This window comes from Mobula birostris, chromosome 15 (genome assembly GCF_030028105.1).
Source record: "Mobula birostris isolate sMobBir1 chromosome 15, sMobBir1.hap1, whole genome shotgun sequence".
Classification (NCBI taxonomy): domain Eukaryota; kingdom Metazoa; phylum Chordata; class Chondrichthyes; order Myliobatiformes; family Myliobatidae; genus Mobula; species Mobula birostris.
The window spans coordinates 12,559,174-12,578,249 of NC_092384.1; positions in this window are offsets into that span (position 1 = coordinate 12,559,174).

Here is a 19,076-nt window from a genome sequence, read left to right on the forward strand (position 1 = left end):
AATAATTGTCACTTTATAAAAGTCCTTGCACTGTTCCCTCCTGTTTCATTCTGTCACCACCACATCCCTTTTTAAAATAACTTTGCAATTCCCAAGGCTTTGGCAGACCTATCTATGAAAATTCATGAGCCCAACTATGGGGCAGGGGTCAAGAATCTATTTCCTATGCTGCCAGTCAGAAATAATAAACAAACCTTCACAGCAACCCTACACCAGAAAGTAAGTCTGGGCAGCAGGATTAATCCATTGCCTTTGAAGCTAAGATTATCAGGTTGTCACAGAATTTGTTTTTAGCCTCTTTAAGAGAGGGAGGAGATCACAGCATGCACTCTGCTGACTTCCACACAGTCCTCTTGATGTGGTGGTGATATTGGATAAATCAAATGCCACTTTGCAAATCTCTCCCCTCAGCAGTGGAAACCCTGAATTTATAGTTGTCTGCCACTTTAATTCCCTGTCTGTCCCACTTCACCCCTCCCCCTTTCCCTCTTCCTCACCCTCACTTTCTCCCCCTCTTGCACCTTTTCTCCCTCACTCGTTCTCAATATCCTCCAATATATCAACTGGGCAGTTCATATCACCATGGAAACCTTTTCTGCATCCTATCAAACATATACCTTCAACCCTCCCCTATCTCTGCAACCTAGAACCTCACTTTTCTAGTTTTGAAGCACACTATTCACTAGCTCCTTTTGTACATGCATTGCTTGCTGAGTGTTTCTAGAGTCTTTTGATTTTCGACATCTGTCATCTTCATTTTTTTTTCTTGTTTTCCACAAGGTAAAAATGTCAGTCTCCCAAAATAGAACTGAGAGAAATTAGAGTACTATTGTTACATACCCGTGGGTATCTTGTGACTGTCTTATGACCATGATGTAATTGAGTATCTTGTGAGCATGATGTAATTGTCTTGTGATGGTGGGGTGATGTAATTTTCCTGCCAGTGAGGTCACATGATGTAATTTTCCTGCCGGTGTGAGGTCACGTGATGGCATGTTCCAACAGGTATATAAGGGGAAACCCCCGTTGGCATGCAGTTAGTTCATCAGTTAGTTTGTTAGTTAGTTTTGCTGCGTATTCGTCTCATGACACAGTTTCATTTTAAAGTGGAGTTTTTACTTTCTATTGTAAGGTGTAAACACATTGTGCCGGCAGTTTCGCCAGTTGCTGCCGGTTCTTGTTTGCTGCACCTTTGTTTTACCTTTATAGTCTAGTATTCGACAGTGACAACCTTACCAAAATACGGGAACTTGAAGGATTGAGTAAAGTTGGTGTCGTTGGGCAGTTTTATTAAGGATTGACCTTATTGAATCTTCGTTCAGGAATAGTGGCCTGCATCTGAGATAACCCCTGCAAGATCAGGAAGGTTTGTGCAGTGTTTACCCTCCAGGAAAAGGTCAGTTCCTTTAAGCCGTTTTATTTCCTTCGCCCTGAATCCTTTGGACGAGGCATCTCACGGCTGGGATCAGCAGTAATGTCACGTCTTCGAAGAAATCAGTTTCCAGGAAAGTCTCTCCTTATTGACTGTATAAATCACTTGGACTTTCGAATTTACCACTTTAAGACTGTGTTTGAATTTACCACTTTAAGAACTGTTCCAGAGTTCGGTTGTTTGTTAAATTGCCGTACAGCAGTTAACATAGAAAATAGGTGCAGGAGTAGGCCATTCGGCCCTTCGAGCCTGCACCGCCATTTATTATGATCATGGCTGATCATCCAACTCAGAACCCCACCCCAGCCTTCTCTCCATCCCCCATAGCCACAAGGGCCATATCTAACTCCCTCTTAAATATAGCCAATGAACTGGCCTCAACTGTTTCCTGTGGCAGAGAATTCCACAGATTCACCACTCTCTGTGTGAAGAAGTTTTTCCTAATCTTGGTCCTAAAAGGCTTCCCCTCTATCCTCAAACTGTGACCCCTCGTTCTGGACTTCCCCAACATCGGGAACAATCTTCCTGCATCTAGCCTGTCCAATCCCTTCAGGATCTTATAAGTTTCAATCAGATCCCCCCTCAATCTTCTAAATTCCAACGAGTACAAGCCCAGTTCATCCAGTCTTTCATCATATGAAAGTCCTGCCATCCCAGGAATCAATCTGGTGAACCTTCTGTGTACTCCCTCTATGGCAAGGATGTCTTTCCTCAGATTAGGGGACCAAAACTGCACACAATACTCCAGGTGTGGTCTCACCAAGGCCTTGTACAACTGCAGTAGTACCTCCCTGCTCCTGTACTCAAATCCTCTCGCTATAAATGCCAGCATACCATTCGCCTTTTTCACTGCCTGCTGTACCTGCATGCCCACTTTCAATGAATGGTGTATAATGACACCCAGGTCTCGTTGCACCTCCCCTTTTCCTAATCAGCCACCATTCAGATAATAATCTGTTTTCCTATTTTTGCCACCAAAGTGGATAACTTCACATTTATCCACATTAAATTGCATCTACCATGAATTTGCCCACTCACCCAACCTATCCAAGTCACCCTGCATCCTCTTAGCATCCTCCTCACAGCTAACACTGCCACCCAGCTTCGTGTCATCTGCAAACTTGGAGATGCTGCATTTAATTCCCTCATCCAAGTCATTAATATATATTGTAAACAACTGGGGTCCCAGCACTGAGCCTTGCGGTACCCCACTAGTCACCGCCTGCCATTCTGAAAAGGTCCCGTTTATTCCCACTCTTTGCTTCCTGTCTGCTAACCAACTCTCCACCCACACCGATACCTTACCCCCAATACCGTGTGCTTTAAGTTTGCACACTAATCTCCTGTGTGGGACCTTGTCAAAAGCCTTCTGAAAATCCAAATAAACCACATCCACTGGTTCTCCCCTATCCACTCTACTAGTTACATCCTCAAAAAATTCTATGAGATTCGTCAGACATGATTTTCCTTTCACAAATCCATGCTGACTTTGTCCGATCATTTCACCACTTTCCAAATGTGCTGTTATCACATCCTTGATAACTGACTCCAGCAGTTTCCCCACCACCAACGTTAGGCTAACCGGTCTATAATTCCCTGGTTTCTCTCTCCCTCCTTTTTTAAAAAGTGGAGTTACATTAGCCACCCTCCAATCCTCAGGAACTAGTCCAGAATCTAACGAGTTTTGAAAAATTATCACTAATGCATCCAATATTTCTTGGGCTACTTCCTTAAGCACCCTGGGATGCAGACCATCTGGCCCTGGGGATTTATCTGCCTTCAATCCCTTCAATTTACCTAACACCACTTCCCTACTAACATGTATTTCGCTCAGTTCCTCCATCTCACTGGACCCTCTGTCCCCTACTATTTCTGGAAGACTATTTATATCCTCCTTAGTGAAGACAGAACTAAAGTAATTATTCAATTCAGGTTAACTTCAGGTTAAGTTAGTCATTTGTTTACTTTTCACTATTGTTGAGTAGAGTTTAATAAATGTTTATGTTTGTTTATATAACTCAATTCTATATTCATTGTTGCCAACCATGTAACCTTTTTATCAAGCTATTTTAACAATCCAAGCATTATAATGTAAAAGTTGCACTGATTAAATTTGCTAGAGTCTTTATTGACATTCTGAATCTCTTCAAATTGCTTATGAAATATAGGTGCTGACATATGTTTTGTTATTTCATTAATATGATGGGCTGAGTGCAAGGTTGTTGTTGTGACAGCACTCCGACAGCTGATTACCTCACTTATGTATGCCTCCTCATCACCATCTCTCTCCTCAGGGATTCACTGACTGCATGCACCGCTTACAGTATCTCTCATACAGTGTTAGCAAAACTACTTTTTTTCACACTGTATTTCTGGGAACTGAATGTGCGCTCACTGGCTGCTGTATTTTCCACAATACAATGGGAAGCCCATATCAGAAGTGTTTCATAAACACAAGTTATTCTCCAGATGCAAATCCAAAGCAACACACACAAAATGTTGGAGGAACTCAGCAGGTCAGGCTGCATCTATGGAAATTAATCAGTTTCAATTAATCATGATTTAGCCAGGACCCTTCACCAGGACTGGAAAGGAAGAGGGGAAAGAGTAAGAAGAGGAGGAAGTACGGTGTAGGTGGTGATAGGTGAATCCAGGTGGGTGGGGAAGGGGTGATAAAGTGCAGACATCCTACCCAATCAAAAACTCATTTCAGAGAGGTAGCAGCCCCGCCCCCCGCAACCCCATATTCCCCCTCACCCCCGGGTGGACTACCAAGGGTGTGTGTAATACTTTGTTTAGTGATTTTGTCTAATCTGTAAACCAAGTTGGGTATATGCAGAAAATGTGACATTAAAATATGTAAGTATATTATATTATATTATCATGTTTATTCTATTACAACTTTAAGCAAGTCTACAGGGAGTTTGGCATCATCACGTGGGACATCAATAGAGTAGCTCCTTAGCAGCCAGCCAGCTGCTAATAACGCTAATGAACGAATGACACCTGTTAAACTCACCTCAAAATGTCTTTTACATTTTAACCCACCATGGGCAATAGAAAAGTCACTGTTGCAAACAGTGCAGCGAGCAACACTCATTATTTTTGAGGTCGACTGTAAAGCCCGCCCACAAAGAAATCTGATAGGTCTACTTAGCATGAAAAGAGACCAATCAGGATGCTGGCTCTCGCTCTCCCTCTCCCTCTCAAAAAATCGATTTGCGGGATATTGTGTATAATTTCCAGGCATCAGGGAGCCACCATCGATATGCAGGAGACTCCCGGAACTTCTGTGAGAGGTGGGATGTCTGTAAAGTGAGAAATTGGGAGGTGATAGGTGGAGAAGGTAAAGGGCTAAAGAAGAAGGAATCTAGTGGACCATGGGAGAAAGGTGAGGAGGAGGGGCACCAGGGGGGAGTAATAGGCAAGTGGGGAGTAGAGAAAAGGTAAATGGAGAGGCAAAGTACGGAACTGAATAGATTGCAGAAGGACAAGAGGGAAAAACTACCAGAAGTTCAAGAAATAAATGTTCATGCATCCCATTCCTCCTTTCATCAGCATAGAGGCCAACCAGATGGAACATAAAGTGTTGCACCTCCAACATTAGAGTGACCTCATCATGGCAGTAGAGGAGGCCATCGATCAATGTACCAGAATAGGAATGGGGACTGGAATTAAAATTGTTGGCCACAGGGAAATCCTGCCTTTCATGGATGGAGCAAATGCAGACCCCAATCTATGCTGGGTCTACCAATGTAGATGAGGCTTCATCAAGAGCACCAGATGTAATAGAGGATCCTAACAAATATGCAGATGAAGCGTTGCCTTACCTGGAAGACTGTTTAAAGCTCTGAATGGAAATGAGGGATGAGGTGAATGCATGGGTGTGGCACTTTTTCCATTTGTGGGGTTAAGTGCTGGGAAGGAGATAATGGGGGGGCAATGCATGGACAAAGGAATCACAGGGAGAAAACCTTGTAGATAGCGAAGAGTGGGGAGGCGGGCAGGTAGATAAAGATGTGTTTGGTGGCAGGATCCCATTGAAGATGGTAGAAGTTGTGCAGAATGATGTGCTGGATACAGAGGGTCTGTGGATAGATTCCAGGGGCTGAACAGTGGCTGGGAAGTGCACCAAAAATTACAAGAGGAAAAAGAAAAGGTGTGTCAAAAGGGCAATGTTATGATAGTCATGGGAAATTTTAACATGCAGGTCGATTGGGAAAATCAGATTGGTAATGGATCTCAAGAGAGTGAGTTTGTTGAATGCCTAAGAGATAGCTTTTTTAGAGCAGTTTGTCATTGATCCTACTAGGGGATCAGCTATACTGGATTGGGTGTTATGTAATGAACCGGAGGTGATTAGGGAGCTTAAGGTAGAAGAACTCTTGGGAACCAGTGATCACAATATGAGTTCAACTTGAAATTTGATAGGGAGATAGTGGTATGAGAGAGGAGTTGGCCAAAGTAAATTGGAAGGGGTTGCTGGCAGGGATGTCAGCAGAGCAGCAATGGCATTTGTTTCTGGGAAAGTGAGGAAGGTGCAGAACATGTGTATTCCAAAAGTGAAGAAATACTCATATGGCAAGATAGTACCATTGTGTCTGGCAAGGGAAGTCAAATCTAACGTAAAAACAAAAGAGAGAACATACAACAAAGAAAAAATAGTGGGAAGATAGGGGATTGGGGTTTTTAAAACTCTACAGGGAGCAACTAAAAAAATCATTAGAAGGGAAAAGATGAACTATGAAAGCAAGCTAGCAAATAATATCAAAGTGGATAGTAAAAGCTCTTTCATGTATGTAAAAAATAAAAGAGAGATGAGAGTGGATATAGGACCACTAGAAAATGAGGCAGGAGAAATAATAACGGGAGACAAGGGGATGGCAGATGAACTAAATGAATATTTTGCATCAGTCTTCACTGTGGAAGATGCTAGCAGTGTGTCAGATGTAGTGTGTGAAGGAAGAGAAGTGGGTGCAGTTACTATTACAAGGGAGAAGGTGCTGAAAAAGCTCAAAGACCTAAAAGTACATAAGTCACTCAGACCAGATGAACTGCACCCGAGGGTTCTGAAAGAGCTAGCATTAGAGATTGTGGCAGCATTAGAAATGATCTTTCAAAAATCATTGGACTCTCACATGGTGCCAGAGGATTGGGAAATTGCAAATGTCACTCCACTCTTTAAGAAAGGAGGAAGGCAGCATAAAGGAAATTATAGACCAGTTAGCCTGACCTCAGTGGTTCAGAAGATATTAGAGTCAATTGTTATGGAGAAGGTTATGGAGTACTTGGTGACACAGGACAAGATAGGATAAACTCAGCATGATTTCCTTCAGGGAAAATCCTGCCTGACGAACCTTTTGGAATTCCTTGAGGAGATTACAGGTAGGATAGATAAAAGGGATGCAGTGGACATTGTATATTTGGACTTTCAGAAGGCCTTTGACAATGTGCCACACATGAGGCTCCTTATCAAGATAGGAGCCTGTGGTAGTACAGGAAAGTTACTAAGATGGTTAGAGCGTTGTTTGATTGGAAGAAGGCAGTGAGTGGGAATAAAAGGATCCTTGTCTGGTTGGTTGCTAGTGACTAGTGGTTTTCCTCAGGGATCAGTGTTGGGACCACTTCTTTTTATGCTGTCTATAAATGATTTAGATGATGAAATAGATGGCTTTGCTGCTAAGTTTGCAGATGATATGAAGATTGGTGGGAGGGGCAGGTAGTGTTGAGGAAACAGGTAGGATGCAGAAGGATGGACAGATTAGGAGAACAGGAAATTATGAGTTGGGCAAGAAAGTGGCAAATGAAATATAATGTTGGAGAATGCATGGTCATGCACTTTGGTAGTAGAAATAAATGAACAGATTGTTTTCTAAACGGGGAGAAAATCCAAACATCTGAGATGCAAAGGGACTTGGGAATCCTTGTGCAGAACACCCTAAAGAGGAGATTTACAAGGATGTTGCCTGGATTGGGGAACATGCCTTATGAGAATAGGTTGAGGGAACTTGGCCTTTTTTCCTTGGAGCGATGGCGGATGAGAGGTGACCTGATAGAGGTGTACAAGATAATGAGGGGCAATGATCGTGTGGAGAGTCAGAGGCTTTTTCCCAGGGCTGAAATGGCTAGCACGAGAGGGCACAGTTTTAAGGTGATTGGTAGTAGGTATAGAGGAGATGTCAGGGGTAAGATTTTGCCTGTGTGGAAAGGGGTGCCGGTGGCAGTGGTGGAGGCGGAAACAATAGGGTCTTTTAAGAGACACCTGGATGGATACATGGAGCTTAGAAAAATAGAGGGCCATGGGTAAGCCTCGATAGTTCTAAGGTAAGGACATGTTTGGCACAGCTTTGTGGGCCAAAGGGCCTGTATTGTGCTGTAGGTTTTCTATGTTTTTGTGTTTCTATATAGGATAACTTGCAGGTTGATTCAGTGGTGAGAAAGACAAATGCATTCATTTCAAGAGGTCTAGGATACAAAAGTAAGGATGTAATGCTGAAGTTTTATAAGGCACTGGTGAGGCCTCACCTTGAGTATTGTGTACAGTTTTGGGCTCCTCATCTTAGAAGAGATGAGCTGTCATTGGAGAGGGTCCAGAGGAGGTTCACAAGGATGATTCCAGGAATGAAAGGGTTATCATACAAGGAACATTTGATGGCTCTGGGTCTGTACTTGTCAAAATTTAGAAGGATGAGGGGGATCTCATTGAAACCTTTTCAATGTTGAAAGAATTAGACAGAGTATATGTGGAAAAGATGTTTCCCATGGTGGGAGAGTCTGGGGCAAGGGGGCACAGCCTCAGGATAGAGTTGCGTCCATTCAAAACAGAGATGCGGAGAAATTTCTTTATCCAGAAGGTGGTGAACTTGTGGAATTTGTTGCCACATGCAGCAGTGGAGGCTAGGTTGTTGGGTGTATTTAAGGTAGAGATTGATAGGTTCTTGATTGGATATGGCATAAAAGGTTATGGGGAGAAGGCCAGGAAATAGGATTGAGGAGTAAGAAAGTATCAGTCATGATTGAATGGTGGAGCAGACTGGATGGATCAAATGGCCTAATTCTGCTCCTATGTCTCATGGTCTTATGGTCTATACTCTATTCCCCTTGAAATTAATGCCAACTTTCCAATTGCCTTCTTTACCACAGACTCACCCTGTAAATTAACCTTCTGGGAGTCTTGCATGAGGACTCTTGTCCCTCTGCATCTCTGATGTTTGAACCTTCTCCCCATTTAGGTAATAGTCTGCACTTTTGCACCTTTTACAAAAATGCATGCTCATACATTTCCCAACACTGTATTTCTTTTTTGCCCATTCTTCCAATTTGTCTAAGTCCTGCTGCAATTGCACTGCATCCTCAACACTGCCTACTCCTTCACCTATCTTTGTATCATCCACAAACTTTGCCACAAAGCCATCAATTCCATTATCCAAATCACTGACAAACAATATGAAAAGTATTGGTCCCAATACTGACCCCTGAGGAACAATACTAGTCATTGGCAGCCAACCAGAAAAGGCCCCTTTTATTCCCACTCACTGCCTCCTGCTGTCAGCCATTCTGCTATCCATGCCAGTATCTTTCCTGTAATGGATTTTATCTTGTTAAGCTGCCTAATGTGTTGGTGAGTTCTCTTGCAACCCAATGTATTTTATTTTCTATTTTTAAATACACTATTCAGGGAAGGGGTCCATAGGCTTCACCAGACTGCCAAAGAGATCCATGGCATAAAAAGGTTATGAACCCCTGCTGTAGAAGGAGGGTTCTAGAATTTTGAAAGATGATCACAGAATCTAGTAAGATTCCAGTCTTAGACTCTGGAAAAAATGATTTGGTGTTTCATCCTGATGCAGTCTGCCATGTCCTTGTTCTGCCAATGTGTAATCATAGCTATGAGGAGCTTCTGAGAGAGTGCCATAGGGCAGCTCTAGTGGATCTGTTGTCTCACAACTTCAGTGACCTGTTCAATACCGAGTTCTGGTGCTGTTTGCATTGAGTCTGTGCACTTTCTCTGTAACCAAACTCCACATGCGTTTCCTCCTACATCTCATACAGGTTGGTGGGTAATCTGGCCACTGTAAGTTACCCCTTAGTGTGTGGGTGAGTGAAAAATATGGGATGGATTCAAAAGTAAAGTAAAATTTATTATCAGACTACATAAATGTCACCACATATAACCCTGAGACTTTTTTTCCTGTGGGCATACTAAGCAATTCTATAGAATAGTAACTGTAAGCAGGATCAATGAAAGAACAAGAACGTAGAAGAAAAACTGTGCAAATACAAATACAAATAATTAGTAATAAATAACAAGAGCATGAAATAACAAGATATGAGTCCTAAAAGTGAGATTATTAGTTGTGGGAACATCTCAATAAATGAGTGTAATTATCTTCTTTTGTTCAAGAGCCTGATGGTTGAGAAGTAGTAACTGTTTTTGAACTTGGTGGTGCGAGTCCGAGGCACCTGTACCTTCTATCTGATGGTAGCACTGCGAAAAGAGCATGGCCTGGGTGGTGAGGATCTTTGATGATGGATGCTACTTTCCCACACCAGTGTTTTATTTATATGTGCACAATGGTTGGGAGGACCTGTGATGTACTGGGCCGATACACTACCTTTTGTAGGATTTTCCACTAAAAGGAAAGGTGTTCCCATACCAGGTCATAATGCATCCAATCAACACACTTTCCACTACACACCTATAGAAGCTTGTCATGGTTTTTGATGTCATGTCGAATCTCCACAAACCTCTAAGGAAGTAGAGCCACTGTTGTACTTTTTTGCAATTATATTTATATGATGGGTCCAGGACAAATCCTCTGTGATAGTAACACCTTGGAATTTACTGACCCTCTCCACCTCTGATCCTCTGCTGAGGACTGGCTTATGGACCTCTGGTTTCCCTTTCCTGAAGTCTACAATCAGTTCCTTGGTCTTGCTGACATTAAGTGGAATGTAGAGGTGAAGGTGAATCAGGAGTGCTCTGTGCGAGTGGGTTGAATTGTCTTCCTTTATGTTATAAGAAAATATGGAAATATGGACACTCTGGGATTCTACTACATTAGATTGGCCTAGAGAGGCTGATTGTATCATTGTTTTCTGCATTCTCATCAGCAATAGCCTTCATCCCCTGCATGGTTGCAGGATTACAGGAAGCCAGTAGATGGCGACAAAAGAGAAGAGTTCAGGATTTGTTTTTGTCCGCTTTAGTTTACTTGAGGAGCCTGTTAGGGCATGAACAGAGACTCCATGTCTGAACCTCACCTTCATTTGGGTGTTGAATCACAGAGATATCCAGGCAGTGCCTGGAAATGACCATCAACTCCAATGGTGTTACCACTATTTTATCTTTGACATTTAATGCAGAGACATCCAATGGTAACTTTGAAGATTGCCATTGTCTATGAAATGCTCTAGGCCAGGCACTAAGCTGTCTTGACCCTGGCAGTATGTGTGTTTAAGGTTTTCTTCTTTCTGCCAGACTTTGGGGAGGAGAGTGTAGAGTGAATGTCTGGGGTGAGTGGTGTCTTTGATTATGCTGGCTGTTTTACTGAGGCAGCAAGAAGTGCAGCTAAAGTCCATCAAAGGGTGTGTCTGGGTGGGAGTATTTGCTCACAGGGTGTGTGCGAAGAGTCTAGTGCAGTAGTGTAGTAGTGCTTGTAGTTAGTGCATGCTGCATGCTGTATCCCGCATAGTGCTCTCTGCTTGCTACTCTCTGCTTACAGCTATTGCCGCTGGCTAGCCTGCTTAATAGAGGGTGAACAGGAGAGCCTAGTGTGTAAGCTTCTTCCTGCCAGTACAGAGTCTCTCCACCACCAAGGCTCCTGCAGTACCTCCTCGGGGCCACACATGGAAACTGGATATCTTACGGTCTCAGGCTAAACTACAGGTGATCTCAGAGCAGCAGTGGGCCCCAGAGACGTGGCGTGCAGGCCCACCATAGAACCATAGAAACTACAGCACGGAAACAGGCCTTTTGGCTCTTCTTGGCTGTGCCAAACCATTTTCTGCCTAGTCCCACTGACCTGCACACGGACCATATCCCTCCATACACCTCCCATCCATGTATCTGTCCAACTTATTCTTAAATGTTAAAAAAGAACCCGCATTTACCACCTCGTCTGGCAGCTTATTCCATACTCCCACCACTCTCTGTGTGAAGAAGTCCCCCCTAATATTCCCTTTAAACTCTCCCCCCCCATGTCCTCTGGTTTTTTTCTCCCCTTGCCTCAGTGGAAAAAGCCTGCTTGCATTCACTCTATCTATACCCATCATAATTTTATATACCTCTATCAAATCTCCCCTCATTCTTCTACACTCCAGAGAATAAAGTCCTAACCTATTCAACCTTTATCTGTAACTGAGATTCTCAAGTCCTGGCAACATCCTTGTAAACCTTCTCTGCACTCTTTCAACCTTATTTATATCCTTCCTGTAACTTGGTGACCAAAATTGAACACAATACTCCAGATTCGGCCTCACCTCATCAACCTCTTCATAACATTCCAGCTCTTATACTCAATACTTTGATTAATAAAGGCCAATGTGCCGAAAGCTCTCTTTACGACCCTATCTACCTGTGACGCCACTTTTAGGGAATTTTGTATCTGTATTCCCAGATTCCTCTGTTCCACTGCACTCCTCAGTGCCTTACCATTAACCCTGTATGTTCTACCTTGGTTTGTCCTTCCAACATGCAATACCTCACACTTGTCTGTATTAAACTCCATCTGCCATTTTTCAGCCCATTTTTCCAGCTGGTCCAAGTCCCTCTGCAGGCTCTGAAAACCTTCCTCACTGTCTACTACACCTCCAATCTTTGTTTCATCAGCAAATTTGCTGACCCAATTTGCCACATTATCATCCAGATCATTGATATAGATGACAAATAGCAATGGACCCAGCACTGATCCCTGTGGCACACCACTAGTCACAGGCCTCCACTCGGAGAAGCAATTCTCTACTACCACTCTTTGGCTTCTTCCATTGAGCCAATGTCTAATCCAATTTACCACCTCTCCATGTATACCTAGCGACTGAATTTTCCTAACTAACCTCCCATGCAGGACCTTGTCAAAGGCCTTACTGAAGTCCATGTAGACAATATCCACTGCCTTCCCTTCATCCATTTTCCTGGTAACCTCCTCGAAAAATTCCAATGGATTGGTCAAACATGACCTACCACACACAAAGCCATGTTGACTCTCCCTAATAAGTCCCTGTCTATCCAAATGCTTGTAGATTCTGTCTCTTAGTACTCCCTCCAATAACTTACCTACTACTGATGTTAAACTTACTGGCCTATAATTTCCCGGATTACTTTTCGATCCTTTTTTAAACAACAGAACAACATGAGCCACGCTCCAATCCTCCGGCACCTCACCTGTAGACAGCGACATTTTAAATATTTCTGCCAGGGCTTGTCCATTCCTTGTCCATGATCAAGTTGCAACTAATGGTGTTATGATCACTGGAACCAAAGTGCTCCCCTACACAGACTTCTGTCACTTGTCCTAACTCATTTCCTAACAGGAGATCCAATATTGCATCCCCTCTAGTTGGTCCCTCTATATATTGATTTAGAAAACTTTCCTGAACACATTTTACAAACTCTAAACCATCTAGACCCCTAACAGTATAGGAGACCCAATCAATATATGGAAAATTAAAATCCCCTACCACCACAACTTTATGTTTCCTACAGTTGCCTGCTATCTCTCTGCAGATTTGCTCTTCCAATTCTCGTTGACTATTGGGTGGTCTGTAATACAATCCCACTAATGTGGCCATACCTTTCCTGTTTCTCAGCTCCACCCATAAGAAGTCAGTAGACAAGCCCTCTAATCTGTCTGGCCTGAGCACTGCTGTAATATTTTCCCTAACAAGCAATGCTACTCCCCCACCTTTCATTCCTCTGCCTCGATCACATCTGAAACATCGGAACCCTGGAATATTAAGCTGCCAGTCCTGCCCCTCCTGTAGCCAAGTTTCACTAATTGCTATAACACCATAATTCCACGTGTCAATCCATGCCCTCAACTCAACCGCCTTCCCCGCAATACTCCTAGCATTGAAATATATACACCTCAGAAGATTTTTACCACCACTCACAACCTTTCTATTAGCAGATTTGCTTAAACTTTTAACATCATTTATTTTCACCCCAGCCACACTGTCAGCTCTGGCACTCTGGTTCCCATCCCCCTGCAAATCTAGTTTAAAGCCTCCCCAATAGCACTAACAAACCTCCCTGAAAGGATATTGGTCCCCCTGTGGTTCAAGTGTAACCCGTCTCTCTTGTACAGGTCCCATCTGCCCCAGAAGAGGTCCCAATTATCCTGAAATCTGAAACCCTGCTCCCTACACCAGTTCCTCAGCCACTGTGTGAAGATGCCCTGGCACCCGTCAACCACTGTCCCAGCTATGGGCAGATAGCCCCACTGCCTTGTGGTAAGTCTGTTGAGACAAGGTTAAGGGAGCACATCCTGACAGAAAAGCAATGTGCTAGTGGCGCGCAATAGGTGGGCCTGAACAGACCAAAGACCCGGCAGCCTCCTGCAGCCAAGATGTGGGACTAGTTGTCCTGGGATCACCCTTGCCACCAGGATTTACCTCATCATGGTGAAGATAGTGCTACTGGGGATGGCGCACCCCCTGTGGCACTTTAAAATCTTCCTTGCGCAGGTCTCCACCTCTGACCAGGGTGAACAATACCATCAAAGGGTGGCTGGTTTCCATGATATGACGAGCTGTATCGACAACTGTGCACTTTCTTGTAGTCCCAGGCAGAGCTGTTGTCATGATAAGTCATTATATCTCCAGGTATTTATTAATATCTACTGTGGGTGCCCACAGGAAAATGAATCTCAGGGCTGTATATGGTGATATACACACACATATATGTGTGTGTGTCTATGTATATATATATTTACTTTGAACTTTGAACGCTGAGACAGAATGCTTTCTATGGTATTGTGATAAACATTGATAAGGGTCAAAGGGGACATACTAAATTCTTTTAGGCTCATGGGGAAGTAGAGATGCTGATGTGCTTTCTTGGGCCTGGTGTCTATGTAGTTGGACCAGGCCAAGTTACTGGTGATGTTCATTCCAAGGAATTTGAAGCTCACTACCCTCTCAACCTCAGTACCATTAAGATAAACAGGAGTGTATGCACCGTCCCCTTTCCTGAAGTCAATGACCAGTTCCTTTGGTAAAACTGAGGTGGGAAGAGAGAGAGAGGTAATGGAGCACAGAGTGGTGCAGAAAGAGGCAGAGAAGGTAGAGAAAAAGGGAACTGGAAGACGGAAGGAGAGTGAAAGGAGAGATTTGGATTCTCCCCATGACTATATGGGTGTTCTTTGCATGCTCTGGTTTCCTCCAGTGTATCAAAGATAAATGGATCAGTGGGTTTAATATGTGTGAGAAAGTGATAGAATCTGGCGATGGCGTGGATGGGAGAAAAATATGTAATTAATGTAAAGGGATGCTTGGATAACAGTGCAGAGTCAGTGGGCTGAAGGGCCTTTTCCCTTGCTGTGTGACTCTGTGAATGCAGTCAGTCTCAGAACATCATGCTGCCATGGGTGCTACGGTAACGTAGCAGTTAGCATGATGCTATTACAGCTCAGGGCACTGGAGTCTGGAGTTCATTTTCAGTACCATCTGCAAGAAGTCTTTGTCTGTCAACCCCAGGAAATGTGTGGGAGGAGGTGCTCCAGTTTCCTACCACAGTTCACAAGTGTACCAGGCCGGGTTAATTGATCATCGTAAATTGCCTCATGATTAGGTCAGGGTAAATCAGGGTTGTTGGGAATGGCTGAGGTAGTGTGGCTCAAAGGGCTGGAAGGGCCTATTCATTGTATCAATAAATAAGTAAATAAATAAATAACCTTCTTTATTCAGCAGCACCCCTCCACTCCATAGAACAACAGCATAAGCATCAAATTAAAAACAGTTTTACATTGCTGCTATCTCTGCCAGATATAGCAATATAAATGCATCAAGGAAGGAGGAACTTGCTATCATGAGGACAGATACCTTCCTAGAAAGGAAGAATGTATATATTCATACAGTAGATTACAAAAATAGACCTCAGGGTAGTCTAATGTTGGACTATCCTGACGTCTAACATAATGAATGAATTACTTTCCTTTTGTGGTATCATTGATCTGAAGCAGGTGACTAAGAAGTAGAAGGAAGTAATATGACTATTTCCATGTTGAGTTGTTGCAACTGACTCATGTGGGGATTGTTTGGACTGGAAGTCACCAATTGGCCGACCCTCCAAATATCCGGACCTGCCTCTCGGTTTTTTTTTGCACGACTTTACTTCCCATTTTTCTATTTTCTATTTATGATTTATAATTTAAATTTTTAATATTTACTAATTTAAACTATTTTTAATATTTAATATTTGTAATCCAGGGAGTTGGAAGCGCAGAAGCAAATATCACTGTGATGATTGTACATTCTAATACCAATTGTTTGGCAACAATAAAGTATAAAGTAAATACAGCTTTTCATTTACTTTCCCCTTTCAATAAACAGAAAGCCCACCAACTTATACTTCCTTCCCCTCTCTCCAAATTCTTATTCTAGTTTCTGCCCTTTTCCTTTGCAGACCAGATGGAGGGTTTCAGTCTGAAATATTGACTCTTTATTCCCCTCCATAGATGCTGCCTGACTATTTGAGATCCTCCAGCATTGTAGCTGTGTTGCAATAGAAAGCCTAAATTGATTTCATAAGATATGTAGCATAGAGGCAGGCCATTCAGACCAAGCAGTCAATAATTGCATGTAGGTTTCACACAAACTATCTCCTAACATTTCCCTCATATGGGGATAAGACTCTCTAACTTCATTACTCCTATATGCTTCTCCAGCTTGTCTTTCTGTGCTAAATGTCTCAACTCCTCATGTGAGCAAGTTCCTCCTACCTTCATACATTTATATTTCTATTTTTGACCACAGAAATAAGTTTCTTTTGAATTCTACATTTAATATACAAATTTTGCTCCAGAGATTATGAGATTGAGATTAGTTATTTTAAGATAGAAGGATGATGTAGAACAGCAAAAAGAAAAAACATTTCTGAAAGGATAAATTTGAAATACAGTGAACAAGCTTGCTTGTTCTAGACACACAAGATGCTGGAGGAACTCAGCAAGTTAGGCAGCATCTATGGAGGGAAATAAACAGTTGATGTTTTAGGCTGAGACCCTTTATTAAGATTGGAAAGGAAGGAGGTAGAAGTTCTGCTTCATAAACTTAATAGTTTCACTAGCAAAGGGTTTTACTTTACATATATGCTAATTATCTACATTGTGCCATTATTTCCAGGTTAGTTAATTTATTTTTTTGTAATCTACACCAAGGCGTAATGAAATTCCTTGCTTATATGAAACTTACAGAGTACACATGATACATTTATTATCAAACTATGTATATGTCTCCATACACTACTGTGAGACTCATTTTCTTGTAGGCATTTACATGAAAATAAAGAAATACAATATAATCCATGAAAAACAAAACTGACAAACGACCAATGCATAAAAGAAGACACATTGTGCAAATAATGAAAGAAATTACAGAGAACATGAGATGCAGAAACTTTGAAAGTGTGTCTATATCTTGTCGAGTCAGTTCAGCGTTGTGGTGAGTCAGTTATCGATGCTACTTCAGGAGCTTAATGGTTGTAGGATAAGAACTGTTTCTGAACCTACTGGTGTGGGACCAAGGTGCAAAAATTTCTAGTTCTTCTCAAGAGGGTAATAGTCAAACATGGATACACATTTATATCATTGTTCAGCAAATTCCCTGCAATTGGTGCTAATAGATTTGTTTACTAATTATCTGATTCCATTTATAGCAAATGTGTATGATTCTGCCCCTTCTATTTCACTGGTAAAGTGTTAAGTGCTAAGGTTAGGCGGAGGGGTATTAACTGATTCATAGTGGGATTTTGGTGGCTGTGAACTAGGGAGAGGTTTGCATGTCCTGATCAGTTTGCAATGCATGGTTACTCTGCAAAACTGACCTCCCATGCTAGTGCAGAATGGTTGCTCAGAGTATCAATGTGGGTTTACAGCTTCCTGTCACCTGCAAGCCTGACTCTAGTTTTGCAAGGCTGATAATTTTAGCTGAGGATCATATATGACTTTTTGAGATGCTATCTTAAAGATCTCACCGAGTATGACTGCGTTGCTCAGGTCACGCCATGAGCATTTGCTGTTCTCCCTACATTGAAGTAATGGCGGTTATATTTTCAGTAAAGTTTATAAAAATAGGCCTGCTTTAATGTTGCACACCATCATGTTACGCAAACATTCCAAAACACTTCATAATTGCAGAAAGTCCAGCAACATGGGAGCAACCACAGGCCAATTAGCCTAAATAACATCTGTTGTTGGTAAAAATATTCAAATCAATTAGTAAAGACATAATTAGAGCACATTTGTAAAATCATAATCTTATCAATGAGGTTCAGCGGGGCACAATCAAAGAGAAATTGTGTCTCACAAGGTTATTGAAGTTTTTTTGATAAAGCCTTAGCCAGGATGGATAGAGGTGTTCAGAAAGTTGCCTCACAAAAGGATAGGACAGAATTGCCTATGGTACAGTATTAGAGATAATATATTGGCACAGACAGAGTATTGGTTGATAGGTAGCAAGGAGCCAATAAGTACAAGATTAATATTTTCAGACTTCCTAACCTATGACCTGTGATGTCCTACAGGGATCAGGTTCCCCCACCCCACCCCTACCCAGCTACTGTCCTCTTTACCTGATCTCACTTATCAACTTCCAGCTTGTATTCTTTCCCCTCCCTCTACCCTTCCTTTCCAGTTCTGATGAAGAGCTTCAGCCTGGAATGTCAACTGTTTATTCCTCTCCATAGATGTTGCCTAACCTGCTGAGTTCCTCCAGCATTTTGTGTGTGTTCCTGAAAAGCACCAGCACATTCTCCCTGTGTACGGCAACACCCAGTCTGGTATCACTTCTTGCTCTCTCATGATGTCCCTAGCAGACAAGGTGAAGGAGAATGTACAGATAAGTTAGGAGCAAAGGAATTGCAAGGGGCAAAATTGGTCCTCTGGAAGACCGGAGAGCCAAAACAGATGGGGGAAGATCTTAAATAAATTCTTTGCATTTATATTTACATAGGAGATGGACGCAGAATCTATAGATAAGGCAAAGCAGCATCAACTTCATAGAGGCCGTACAGATTACAGAGGTGGAGGTGTTTGCTACCATAAAAACATAGAACCATAGAACATTACAGCACAGAACACAGGCCCTTTAGCCCTTCTTGGCTGTGCAAACCATTTTTCTGTCTAGTCCCACTGACCTGCACCTGAACCATATCCCTCCGTACACCTCTGATCCATGTACCTGTCCAAGGTTTTCTTAAATGTTAAAAGTGAGCCCACATTTACCACTTCATCTGGCAGCTCATTCCACTACTCTCTGTGTGAAGAACCCCCCCACCAATGTTCCCTTTAAACTTTTCCCCCTTCACACTTAACCCATGTCCTCTGGTTTTTTTTTCTCCCCTAGCCTCAGTGGAAAAAACCTGCTTGCATTCACTCTATCTATACCCATCATAATTTTATATACCTCTATCAAACCTCCCCTCATT